This window comes from Triticum aestivum, chromosome 3D (genome assembly GCF_018294505.1).
Source record: "Triticum aestivum cultivar Chinese Spring chromosome 3D, IWGSC CS RefSeq v2.1, whole genome shotgun sequence".
Classification (NCBI taxonomy): Eukaryota; Viridiplantae; Streptophyta; class Magnoliopsida; order Poales; family Poaceae; genus Triticum; species Triticum aestivum.
The window spans coordinates 27893410-27907100 of record NC_057802.1 but is presented as its reverse complement, the minus strand read 5'-3'; positions in this window follow the sequence as shown (position 1 = coordinate 27907100).

Genomic DNA, 13691 nt, shown 5'->3' with positions numbered 1-13691 from the left:
TATTGTTGATGACATTCTGGTAGCCACCGATGGACGAGAACCTTGCCTATTGGTCCGCCTCGTTCGACGAGCAGGAAAATGGTTCTCTTCGTCCCTCGCCCTTGGTACCGTCGTTGTTGCCGACATAATCGACAGGCTAGCCTCTGCCTTGCCTTGCTTGCATGATCATGCAAGACGTCTCCACCCTTCCAACTTTTAACCCACATGGTGGGCCCATAACCCACAGTTCCACAGGATCGAAACCTGACTCTCCTATATACCCCTGCTGCCGAAGTTATTCCTCACGCTTGACTTTGTAGGTAATTCACGGGCCACTTGCCTGTTGATCTATCCTGGTATCGGACACAATACTTATTCCCGTTGCTCTGAACCCTTTCGCACCCTGTTTCAGACAATGAACGATTGCCTATCCGCTTGAAACTTCTTATCGCACTGTCTTACTTTGCTCTCGATGTGTGTCATTTGTTCAACTCGAGAGATACTCATAAGTTCATTCTTGGGATACCCCCAGATGATTTTCCCTTATAACACCCTTGCATTGTAGAGCTACCCCTTACCTATTCATAAGCACGATGGAGTTCACGAAGAAATGGTGACAAGTTTATCATGATGCACCGGAATAAAGGATTGAAGACATCAACGAAGGGAACTAACTTCTTCGAGAAGATCCGTTAGAATATCCTAACCAGAACTTTCCCCTTACTCCCCTCTTAAATCTCGGGACGAGATTTCTTGTAGTGGAGGAGAATTGTGACGCCCGGGTAATTAAGCTACAGTAATCCCCACTAATGATGCCACATCACCTCGGTTACTGTTGACGAATCTCGCGTTAGTTCAAATCCGATTCAAAATTCAAATTCAAAATAAAGTCAAAAAAAATAAAAGTTTTCAAATATTAAAACTAAAGTGTTCGGGTGGTTCCAACTAATTCATAAGTAATTATGGTGGAGGAACCACACTTTTATAAAACGCATAAATACTCTAAAATGTTTTGAATAGTAGCAAAACAATTAGTTGAATTCCTTTTACAATAAATAAAATATTAAACTATTTTATTTAGTTACCCAGATTAATGTGGCAGTAGTATGTATTAGCAATACCAATTTAGGAACCATTGGTGTATTTTGTAAAACTAAAATAAAAGAAAACTAGTCATATCACAGAAAAGAAAAGAAGAGAGAGACCCCCCCCCCCGCTGGGCCACGGCCCAGCAGGCCATCGGGCCGCCAGGCCGGCCCAGCCGCACCCCACCCCCTCCTCCTTATCCCACCAGGGGAAAACCCTAACCCACGACCCACCTCACTCCTCCCCCCCCGATCCCCTCCTTCTCCTCCCCCGCGCCGTCCGGATCGGGAGCTGCCCGATCCCGTCGCCCCCTCCCCCCCCGACGCCGGCGACCCCCGCCGCCCCGTCCGCACCTCCCCGACCTGCCGCGCTGGGCGCAAGGCCCCCTCGCCGCCGCGGGGTCGTCCCCGACCCCCCCCACCTCAACGGATCCCGTCGCCGTCGGCCGCCTCCTCGCCCTCCTCCTCAACGGCCGACCCCGACCGCCACCGAGCAGCTCGCATAGACCCCACGCTCCCCCCCCGTGAGCACTCCCCCCCCATCGGTCCCCTCTCTCCCCCTAGTCCCCTCCCGAACGCCGCCGACGCCCCTGGCCTCCCCGTCGCCGGCTCCGGCCGCCCCTCGCAGTCACGCGGTGCGCCGCCCGCGGCCATGCCGTTCCCGGCCTCCCTCTCTCCTCTCCTCCGCCCGAGCCGCTCGCCGGCGAGCACGCCGCACCCGAACATCCCTTTCCCCCCCCCCCCCTGCCGTGGATCTCGTCGCCGGCGCCCCCCCCGGTGACCAAATGGTCACGGGGCCGAGCCCGTGCTGCTCCGCGCCGCGCAAGCCCCCCCTCGGCCCCCCCCCCGTAGCGTGCTCCCGTCGAAGGCCCGAGGCCCTCCGCCGCGTTCTGGCATCGCCGGCGTCAAGCCGCCAGCCACTGCCGACGTGGCACGAACCGGGGCCACGCCTGGGCCACTGACTGGTGGGCCCAGGGCCCCCCCTGCCGATCTGGTTGACTCGGTCAGCTGGGCTGACCGGTCCACCCCCCCCTCTCTGCCGATGACATGGGGGCCCCGCCCCAGAACGTTTAAAAAATAAATAAATAAAAAAATAATAATAAAAAATAATAATAATAAAAATAAAAATAAAATAATAAATAATAAATTAAATAAAAACAATAAATATAATTAATTAAAAATAAAAATGAAAATGAATTAAAACTAATTAACTAATTAATTAATTAATTAATTAAGTAAGTAATTAATTAGTCTAATTAATTCTGATTAATTAACCCTAATCACTAATTAACCTAATTAACTAATGTTAATTAACTCTGATTAGGTTAATTAGATATTAGAGAATGACATGCGGGACCCACCTGTCAGGGTTGACTCGGTCAACCCTGTTGACTGATGATGTCAGCATGACATCATGCTGATGTCATAAAAGCATTTTCGAAATTAATTAAATAATTAATTAAATTTCTGAAATTAATAAAATCTTTTAAAAATCATATCTTTTAGTCCGTAATCCGGATTAAAATATTTTCAACATGAAAGTTGCTCAGAACGACGAGACGAATCCGGATACGCAGTCCGTTCGTCAGCCACACACCCCTAACCTATCGAACCTGCAACTTTTCCCCTCCGGCTCCTCTGCCCGAAAACCCTAAACACCGGGGATACTTTCCCGGATGTTTCCCCCTTAACCAGTACCTCCTCGTACCACGTTAGGGCACGCCTAGCATCACTTCTTGACATGTCATGCATCGATATGCATCTGTTTACCTTGTATTCATTGTTTCTTCCCCCTCTTCTCTCCGGTAGACTACGAGACCGACGCTGCTGCTGCCCAGTTCGACTACGGAGTTGACGACCCCTCCTTGCCAGAGCAATCAGGCAAGCCCCCCCTTTGATCACCAGATATCGCCTATTCTCCTCTATACTGCTTGCATTAGAGTAGTGTAGCATGTTACTGCTTTCGTTAATCCTATTCTGATGCATAGCCTGATATTGTCGCTACATCTGTTGATACCTTACCTGCAATCCTATATGCTTAGTATAGGATGCTAGTTTATCATCATTGGCCCTACATTCTTGTCAGTCTGCCTTGCTATACTATCGGGCCGTGATCACTTGGGAGGTGATCACGGGTATATACTATACATACATACATACTTTACAGATGGTGACTAAAGTCGGGTCAGCTCATTGAGTACCCGCAAGTGATTCTGATGAGGGGGCTGAAAGGACAGGTGGCTCCATCCCGGTAGAGGTGGGCCTGGGTTCCCGACGGCCCTCGACTGTTACTTTGTGGCGGAGCGACAGGGCAGGTTGAGACCACCTAGGAGACAGGTGGGCCTGGCCCTGTTCGGCGTTCGCGGACACTTAACACGCTTAACGAGATCTTGGTATTTGATCTGAGTCTGGCTACGAGCCTATACGCACTAACCATCTACGTGGGAGTAGTTATGGGTATCCCGACGTCGTGGTATCAGCCGAAGCACTTCAGACGTCAGCGACGGAGCGGCGCGCGCCGAATTGGACTGGAACGCCACTAGGCTAGGTCTGCTTTCGGCCGCCCACGCAACGTGCAGGTGTGCTCAGGGCGATGGGCCCAGACCCCTGCGCGCTTAGGTTTAGACCGGCGTGCTGGCCTCTCTGTTGTGCCTAGGTGGGGCTGCGACGTGTTGATCTTCCGCGGCCGGGCATGACCCAGGAAAGTGTGTCCGGCCAAATGGGATCGAGCGTGTTGGGCTATGTGGTGCACCCCTGCAGGGAAGTTAATCTATTCGAATAGCCGTGATCTTCGGTAACAGGACGACTTGGAGTTGTACCTTGACCTTATGACAACTAGAACCGGATACTTAATAAAACACACCCTTCCAAGTTCCACAGACAACCCGGTGATCGCTTTTCCGCAGGGCGACGAGGAGAGGATCGCCGGGTAGGATTATGCTATGCGATGCTACTTGAAGATGTTACTTGGAGATGCTACTTGGAGGACTTCAATCTACTCTCTTATACTTGATGCAAGACGAAGGTGACCAGAAGCGTAGTCTTCGACAGGATTAGTTATCCCCCCTCTTATTCTGGCATTCTGCAGTTCAGTCCACTAATATGGCCTCCTTACACATATACCCATGCATATGTAGTGTAGTTCCTTGCTTGCGAGTACTTTGGATGAGTACTCACGGTTGCTTTCTCCCCCCTTTTCTCCCTTTTCCTTCCTTTCTGGTTGTCGCAACCAGATGCTGGAGTCCAGGAGCCAGACGCCACCGTCGACGACGACCCCTACTACACCGGAGGTGCCTACTACTACGTGCTGCCCGCCGACGACGACCTGGAGTAGTTTAGGAGGATCCCAGGCAGGAGGCCTGCGCCTCTTTCGATCTGTATCCCAGTTTGTGCTAGCCTTCTTAAGGCAAACTTGTTTAACTTATGTCTGTACTCAGATATTGTTGCTTCCGCTGACTCGTCTATGATCGAGCACTTGTATTCGAGCCCTCGAGGCCCCTGGCTTGTATTATGATGCTTGTATGACTTATTTTATTTGTAGAGTTGTGTTGTGATATCTTCCCGTGAGTCCCTGATCTTGATCGTACACATTTGCGTGCATGATTAGTGTACGATTGAATCGGGGGCGTCACATAGGCGGTCTCAACCTGCCCTGTCGCTCCGCCACAAAGATCCACTTGCGGGTACTCCTACGAGCCGACCCGACTTTAGTCATCACATGTGTCATGTATATAGTATATAAATATATACCCGTGATCACCGCCCAGGTGATCACGGCCCGATAGTATAGCACAGCAGACGGACAAGAATGTAGGGCCACTGATGGAAAACTAGCATCCTATACTAAGCATGTAGGATTGCAGGTAAAGGTAATAACAGTAGTAGCAAGGATAGGCTATGCATCAGGATAGGATATCGGAAAGCAGTAACATGCTACACTACTCTAATGCAAGCAGTATAGAGAAGAATAGGCGATATCTGATGATCAAGGGGGGGGGCTTGCCTGGTTGCTCTGGCAAGTAGGAGGGGTCGTCAACTCCGTAGTCGAACTGGGCAGCAGCAGTGTCGGTCTCGTAGTCTACCGGAGAGAAGAGGGGGAAGAAACAGTAAATACAATGCAAACATAAGCATGACGATGCGTGACATGACAATGAGCAGTGCTAGGTGTGTCCTAACGCGACAGTAGGTGGTACCGGCGAAGGGGGGGAACATCCGGGAAAGTATTCCCGATGTTTTGCATTTTCGGACAGATGGACCGGAGGGGGAAAGTTGCGAGTTCGATAGGTTTGGGAGGCGTGGTGGACGAACGGACTGCGTATCCGGATTCGTCTCGTCGTTCTGAGCAACTTTCATGTAGAAAACATTTTCATCCGAGTTACGGTTTAAAAGATATGAATTTTCAAAGATTATTTGAATTTCTGGAATTATTTGAATTTAGCAAAAATGAATTATGACGTCAGCATGAGGTAACGCTGACGTCAGCAGGTCAACAGGTCGGCTGACCAGTCAAACCAGACAGGTGGGTCCAGTGGGACCCACATGTCATTGACAGGGCACTAACAGAGTTTTATAACTAACTTAAACAAGGTTATTAGCAGGTAGGCCCCACCTGTCAGTGCCTATTTAGATTAATTAATTAGTTTTATTTTATAAAAACATTTTATTTAGTTTATTTACGCGGCGGGGCCCGCATGTCAGCGTCACAGAGACGCCCAGTCAGCACGTTGACTGGGTCAACCCAGTCAACGGGGCCCGCGGGGCCCGCTAGCAGTGACCCGGGGTGGCCCTAGGTGTGCCACATCAGCGGCGGCCGGCGGCACGTCGCCGGTGACTCCAAACACGGCGGAGGGCTTCGGACCTCGTCGGATTTCGCCTACGGGCAACCATTTCGTGCGCGCGAGGGCGCGTTCGAACGAGCGGAGCAACGCGCGTCGAACAGCGGTGGTAGCGTCGCCGGAGTTGGCTGGAATCGGCGCCGGCGTCGAGGCCAGCGGCGGAGCGGCTTCGGTCGAAGACGGAAACGGCGAGGCAGCACGCTATTGCGCAAAAGAGGAGGCTGGGGAGGAACTACGTGGTGCGGCGAGTCTAATGGGTACGGGCCCGTGACCAAACCGTCACCGGAGACGCGTCGGCGGCGAGCTCCGCGGCGACGCGTTCGGCCTCGTCGTGAGAGCTAGCTAAGGTTCGCGCGAGAGCAAACGGAGAAGGGTAGGAGGTAGAGGAGCTCACCGCGAGGCACACGGAGGCCGGTGAGAGGCTTAGTAGCAGCAGCAGTCGCCGGAGTCGAAGAAGACGGCGGCGACCCGAGGAAGAAGGCGACGGCGTTGGGGTGATGTAGGGGGTCCCGGCTCGAGCAGGTGGTCGGGGAGGACGGGCTCGACGCGGCGGAGCTCGTGGACACGTCGGGGAGGAGAACGGGGCTCGGTGGCCGCGGGAATGACGGCGGCACGTCGGCGACCGCGCTCGGGCGGTGGGGAAGGAGGGAGCGGCGTGGATCTGGGGGGGGAGAGGGAGAGGCGCAGAGGCCGAGAGGGTGAGCGGGGGCGAGTGGGAGAGGGCCCCGAGGAGGCGGGGGCGCTGGCGTCCTTATCCTCGACGCCGGCGAGGGGGGGTCCGGCGGGGACGCGCCTGTTGCGACCCCGGTCAGGGGAACAGGGGGGAAAGGGCGACCCAGGGAGGTGGGCCAGGCCGGCTGGGCCTGGGGTCGGCCCAGTTGGGCCAGGGGGGGCTTCTCCTTCTCTTTTTTTTGTTTGTTCTGTTTTCTTTTGTATTTTCTTTTTATTTATTTATTTTCTTTTCTGTTTTATTTCATTTAAACGCATTTAGGCATTTTATAAAAATATGTTTTCTTTAGTATAATTACCCTTGTAATATTTGGCACCCACCGAACATTTTGTTTCAATTTTTGAAAAACTTTTTCTGTCGGCATTAATTTAAATTTGAATTTTGAAACGGTTTTGGATCATCGCACGGTTAACAACAGTAACCGAGGTGACGTGGCTTGATTAACGTGAGATTACTGTAGCATGATTATCCCGGCGTTACAGTAGTCCTTTGTCTCGCACTTTGCGGTCATTTGTGTTAAACCTTCTCCCTTAATCAATGAAAATGCAAATCTTTTGCCTTGTTTCGAAAAGAAAATATAGTTGAATGCTACTGCTCTAAAACAGCTAAGCCAAGGAAGAACTTTCGGCATGGCCATATAGGCACATGCAAATGCAAGTAATATCAACAGCAACACAGCACCATATGCAACATCTGGCTATCATTTTGCCTAAGCGTCACCATTGTTTTGATTGCTATATGTGCTATTCACATGCACAAATCCCTATAGCCAAATGGTAAATAGTTTATGGGTGCAGAGTGCCCACATTCGGAGCCAGATATTTTCCATACAAAAATCAAACATCCAGATCTCACAAACTATATTCTGGAGATGTTCTTACCTTTAGAACCATCCCAGCACGTTAGCACATGAAATCAATCATCCTACGTATCTTGCAGCATTTCAGCTCCATCACATCCACCACGAATGGCTACACCCAGAAGCATAATAAGGTAGTCAATTAAATAAAGCCATGAGGGAAAAATATATATACAGACAAGAGAAGGCAACAATTAGTCGGTTATCACATAGATAAAACAATAAATATAACTCGACAAAAATAACTCGCTTTCATATATCTATTATAACCCACTTTTGATGCTAACAATATAGAAAGAAAGTCGCATCTGTCTTAAAATGCAAAGATCATTTCTGAAAACATTAGTTTTTGCTACCTCAGAATGAAAGCTTAGGGCATGAGAGAAAAAAAGACTACCTTGAATTTTATTTCACATATCAAGCATAGAAAAATAAAAACACACCGACACTTTTAAATTCCGGCAACAGTTTTGATTTTGGTGTTCAGCTTTCAAATTATTCAGCATACTAGTTACTTGCAGCAGGGTCTTCAACACGTGACCAAAAAACTTTTATTTTCTGAAAGTATAGATTGAAGGAAATTTATTATTATTATTGAGATAACTTCAATAGCAAGATCAAAACATATAGTACTTGACAAATGAATATTAGTAGCTTTTGAGGTCCCAACTACCAAGCACAACAACGAATTACGCATTTGTCCTTTAATTTGGTATGGATAGTAGAAACTTTATAGCTACAAGTTTATGTTGTTAAAGCACAAAAAGGTATTCTATGATCCATCAACCATATATAAAATATTACCCGATTATTTTACTACCAACATACAAGGACTAAAGAAGGGCAAACACCTGGTGCATAGAAACTTGTGAAAGGATGACACTTATTGGTATAATAGCTTAGATAAAGTCTCCTGGGTTGCATTGACATCAGTGGAACCATGTAGATATAGGGCGCCGCATATAAAAACATGACACCATTATCCTCATCTTATGCCAGTAGTTTCATCGCTGTGATCAATCCTTCAGCCTGAGTTATCCCAAGAACAGTATGCATTTCAACGGTCTTATGCAGCAACCATGTAGCACCACCATGACAACTAACCTTCCTCTGCCACATTTCGACTCTTCCGTGAGACAATATGGCAAGACCAACAGCACCATTCTCTGCCTGGATGATCTGATGGTTGCGGGATTCATTCAAACCGGGAGGCCCCTTGATGACAGCTAGACTTTGTCTATCCAAATCAAACTCAATTATGTTGTCTGTGACCCCATCCAGATTAAAAAAGGGAATGCCGGAATCATCAACAGACCTAGGTGACCAGTAAAGGGCATCACCAACAAGGATCCCAGGATTAGCAGCAACAAGCTCACATCGATCTGTTGTTGTGATGAGATTGCCCATGTGGCAGTCTCCGAGGAGTAAACACAGGCGGTTAGACGATTATCCTTTCTCGACACTAAGACCACCTTGAAGGGGCTGAGTGGCAGTCACCGTGCATGTGGCCAAGCTCGCCTGCAGCGCAGATCACTAAGACCCTCATGAAGTCCGGCGGAACTGGGACTGGGCGCTGCTCGCCAACCATAGGGGCGCAAACAACGAGTTCTGTGCGCTCGTAGTCCATGAGGAGGACGCGGCCATGGCGGCACTCGAGCAGTTGGGTACTTGAGCGGGTGTAAGTTCCGACGCGGTGACGCCGCAGGTCAAAGCGCCGAGGAGGGATGTCGTCGGGACGGCCCAGGATGGCCCTGAATGCGACCCTATCGCGCCCGCGGACGTCAAAGACGCCGATGAGGGGCGGCTTCCCGTGGTGGGCATAGAAGCGGCGGAGAAACCTCGGATCGGTGACGAGGCCTCGCCAGCGCTTGCAGACGGCGGATGCGCGCGGGAGGGAGGACGGCCCCGGCGGGAGGCGTAGGAGGATCTCCCGGAGGAGATCGTCGTCGTCGGTCATGCAGATGCCGCGGCGGCGGCTGCTGCGGCGGATCATTCCGGATCCCTCCTCGGTGACGTGGAGTTGGGGGTGGAGCAGCGCGGAGTGCGGCGGCGGGCTACTCCGGCGACCTACTTTATTGACTGTTGTGGATCTGGGGATTTAGGGCTGGAGGCGGCTGCGGGTCATATTCGGAGACCTAGAGGTAGAGGACACAGACAGGGGCGGAAGAGCAGGAGTCCGCTGTTGGTTGCGGACCGCGAAGAATGGATACGCTGAAAATAAAGACTGTCCTTTTCTTCCTCTTATTTTTTTTCTTAATTGTGTTTCCTTAAGGTAAACAACTATTATCTTCGTACGTATTATACACATGCCTTTCTAGAAACTCACAATGATCCAGCCATAGAACACTTTGTACTGATCCATGGATATTAATGGTTGCCTACCAACTCGAGCGACAAAAGGTCATTGATAAGAAGTTGATAGCTTCGGTTGCATGTCACCTACCTAGACTACCTATTGGGACGTGTTAGATGCGTATAAGTCCTTTTAGTGCATCCCCATTGTATAAGGGGTCTTTCTGCACTTTACCACACATGTACATGTTCTGGCCTTTGGCCCTCAGTAAAGCAAGTTGCTGTTTATCCAACATGGTATCAGATGTTAGGTTCCCCTTTCTCCCGCACGCTACAACTCCGTGCTAGCTCCTCCCCTGATCCACCCACTGCCAGATCCGGCTCTTCTCGCCGCGGATCCGGCCGCCCCAGCTGTCCTCGCCGCGGATCCGGCCGTCCCGGTCCTCCTCGCTGCGACTCCGGCCGCCCCGGTCCGCTCCGCTGCCTGGTCCCATCGTCTACTCCGCCTGCCCGCCGCCCTGTCCCGCGCGTGTGCTGCTGATCCGCCCAGCCCCGCGCGTGTGCTGCTGCCGGGCTGCTGATCCGCCCAGCCCCGCGCGTGTGCTGCTTGTGAGGCTGCTGCTTCGCTCGGCTGCCCCCTCCTGCGCCGCCCGCTCTCATTCGGCCGACGAAGCGGGCCCCTGCTAGCCAGTCACTGGCCCTCGCCTCGGGTGTATGCGCGAGTGCGTGAGCTCTCGCTCGATCCCGTTCGCTCCAGATCGGGTCTTCTGCCTCCGTTGACTTAAAAAAAGGGATATCTCGGTATGTCATCTTCGGGCTATGTCGCGGTTCCTCGGTGCTCGGTGATCTTTGATGGCACCAACTATTCTGAGTTTGTGGGCTTCATGCGCATCCATATGCGTGGACTCCTTCTGTGGGGTGTTCTCTCTGGCGAGGTCTCCTGTCCACCATGCCCGATTGCGCCAGTGGCCCCAATCCCACCAGTGCCGCCGGTCCTTGCCTCTGATGCTTCTCAGGCTGACCGGGATGCTGCCAAGGCTCTGGACGATGCTGCGGTTGATGCTTATGATCAGAAGGTATCCGCTTATTCCGATGCTCTCTCTGTGTACCGGGATGATGTTGGAAATATGCCCTAGAGGCAATAATAAAATGGTTATTATTGTATTTCCTTGTTCATGATAATTGTCTATTGTTCATGCTATAATTGTATTAACTGAAACCGTAATACATGTGTGAATACATAGACCACAACATGTCCCTAGTAAGCCTCTAGTTGACTAGCTCGTTGATCAATAGATGGTTATGGTTTCCTGACCATGGACATTGGATGTCATTGATAACGGGATCACATCATTAGGAGAATGATGTGATGGACAAGACCCAATCCTAAGCATAGCACAAGATCGTGTAGTTCGTTTGCTAAGAGCTTTTCTAATGTCAAGTATCGTTTCCTTAGACCATGAGATTGTGCAACTCCCGGATATCGTAGGAATGCTTTGGGTGTACCAAACGTCACAACGTAACTGGGTGGCTATAAAGGTGCACTACAGGTATCTCCGAAAGTGTCTGTTGGGTTGGCACGAATCGAGACTGGGATTTGTCACTCCGTATGACGGAGAGGTATCTCTGGGCCCACTCGGCAATGCATCATCATAATGAGCTCAATGTGACTAAGTAGTTAGTCACGGGATCATGCATTACGGAACGAGTAAAATGACTTGCCAGTAACGAGGTTGAACGAGGTATTGGGATACCGATGATCGAATCTCGGGCAAGTAACATACCGATTGACAAAGGGAATTGCATACGGGATTGATTGAATCCCCGACATCGTGGTTCATCCGATGAGATCATCGTGGAACATGTGGGAGCCAATATGGGTATCCAGATCCCGCTATTGGTTATTGGCAGGAGAGGTATCCTGGTCATGTCTGCATGGTTCCCGAACCCGTAGGGTCTACACACTTAAGGTTCGGTGACGCTAGAGTTGTTATGGGAAATAGTATGTGGTTACCGAAGGTTGTTCGGAGTCGCGGATGAGATCCCGGACGTGACGAGGAACTCCGGAATGGTCCGGAGGTGAAGATTGATATATTGGACGAAGGGTATCGGAGTCCGGAATTGTTCCGGGGGTACCAGGCTATGGCCAGCATGTCCGAAAGGGGTTTCGGAGCCCCGACAAGTGTTGGAGGGCCTCATGGGCCAAAGGGGAAGGGGCAAACCAGCCCACTAAGGGGTGGTGCGCCCCCCACACCCTTTCCCACGTTACTTGGGGAGGTGGGGCGCCTCCACCTGGCTTGGGAGGCAAGCCTCCACCTGCTTGGCTTGGGGGGCAAGTCTCCCTAGGATTTTCCCTTGGGAGATCCAATCTGCTTGGCCGCCGCCCCCTAGGGGAAACCCTAGGGCGCCTCGCCCTCTCCCCTTGCCCCTATATATAGTGGAGGGGTGGGAGGGCAGCCGCACCTCTTCCCTGGCGCAGCCCTCCCTCCTCATACACCTCCTCCTCCTCCTCCGTAGTGCTTAGCGAAGCTCTGCCGGAGAATGACGAGCTTCATTGCCACCATGTCGTCGTGCTGCTGGAGTTCTCCCTCAACTTCTCCTCTCCCCTTGCTGGATCAAGAAGGAGGGGACGTCCCCGGGTTGTACGTGTGTTGAACGCGGAGGCGCCGTCCGTTCGGCGCTAGATCGGATCTTCCGCGATTTGAATCACCGCGAGTACGACTCCATCAACCGCGTTCTTGTAACGCTTCCGCTTAGCAATCTTCAAGGGTATGAAGATGCACTCCCTCTCTCTCGTTGCTAGCATCTCCTAGATTGATCTTGGTGACACGTAGGAAAATTTTAAATTATTGCTACGTTCCTCAACAGTGGCATCATGAGCTAGGTCTATGCGTAGATTCTATGCACGAGTAGAACACAAAGTAGTTGTGGGCGATGATTCGTTCAATTTGCTTACCGTTACTAGTCTTATCTTGATTCGGCGGCATTGTGGGATGAAGCGGCCCGGACCGACCTTACACATACGCTTACGTGAGACAGGTTCCACCGACTGACATGCACTAGTTGCATAAGGTGGCTAGCGGGTGTCTGTCTCTCCCACTTTAGTCGGATCGGATTCGATGAAGAGGGTCCTTATGAAGGGTAAATAGCAATTGGCATATCACCGTTGTGGCTTTTGCATACGTAAGAAACATTCTTGCTAGAAACCCATAGCAGCCACGTAAAACATGCAACAACAATTAGAGGACATCTAACTTGTTTTTGCAGGGTATGCTATGTGATGTGATATGGCCAAAAGGATGTGATGAATGGCATATGTGATGTATGAGATTTATCATGTTTTTGTAATAGGAATCACGACTTGCATGTCGATGAGTATGACAACCGGCAGGAGCCATAGGAGTTGTCTTAATTTATTGTATGACCTGCGTGTCAATGAAAAACGCCATGTAATTACTTTACTTTATTGCTAACCGTTAGCCATAGTAGTAGAAGTAATAGTTGGCGAGACAACTTGATGAAGACACGATGATGGAGATCATGGTGTCATGCCGGTGACGAAGGTGATCATGCCGCGCCTCGAAGATGGAGATCAAAAGGCGCAAGATGATATTGGTCATATCATGTCACTTTATGATTTGCATGTGATGTTTGTCATGTTTACATCTTATTTGCTTAGAACGACGGTAGCATAAATAAGATGATCCCTCACTAAAATTTCAAGAGATGTGTTCCCCTTAACTGTGCACCGTTACGAAGGTTTGTTGTTTCGAAGCACCACGTGATGATCGGGTGTGATAGATTCTAACGTTCGCATACAACGGGTGTAAGCCAGATTTACACATGCGAAACACTTAGGTTGACTTGACGAGCCTAGCATGTACAGAAATGGCCTCAGAACACAAGAGACT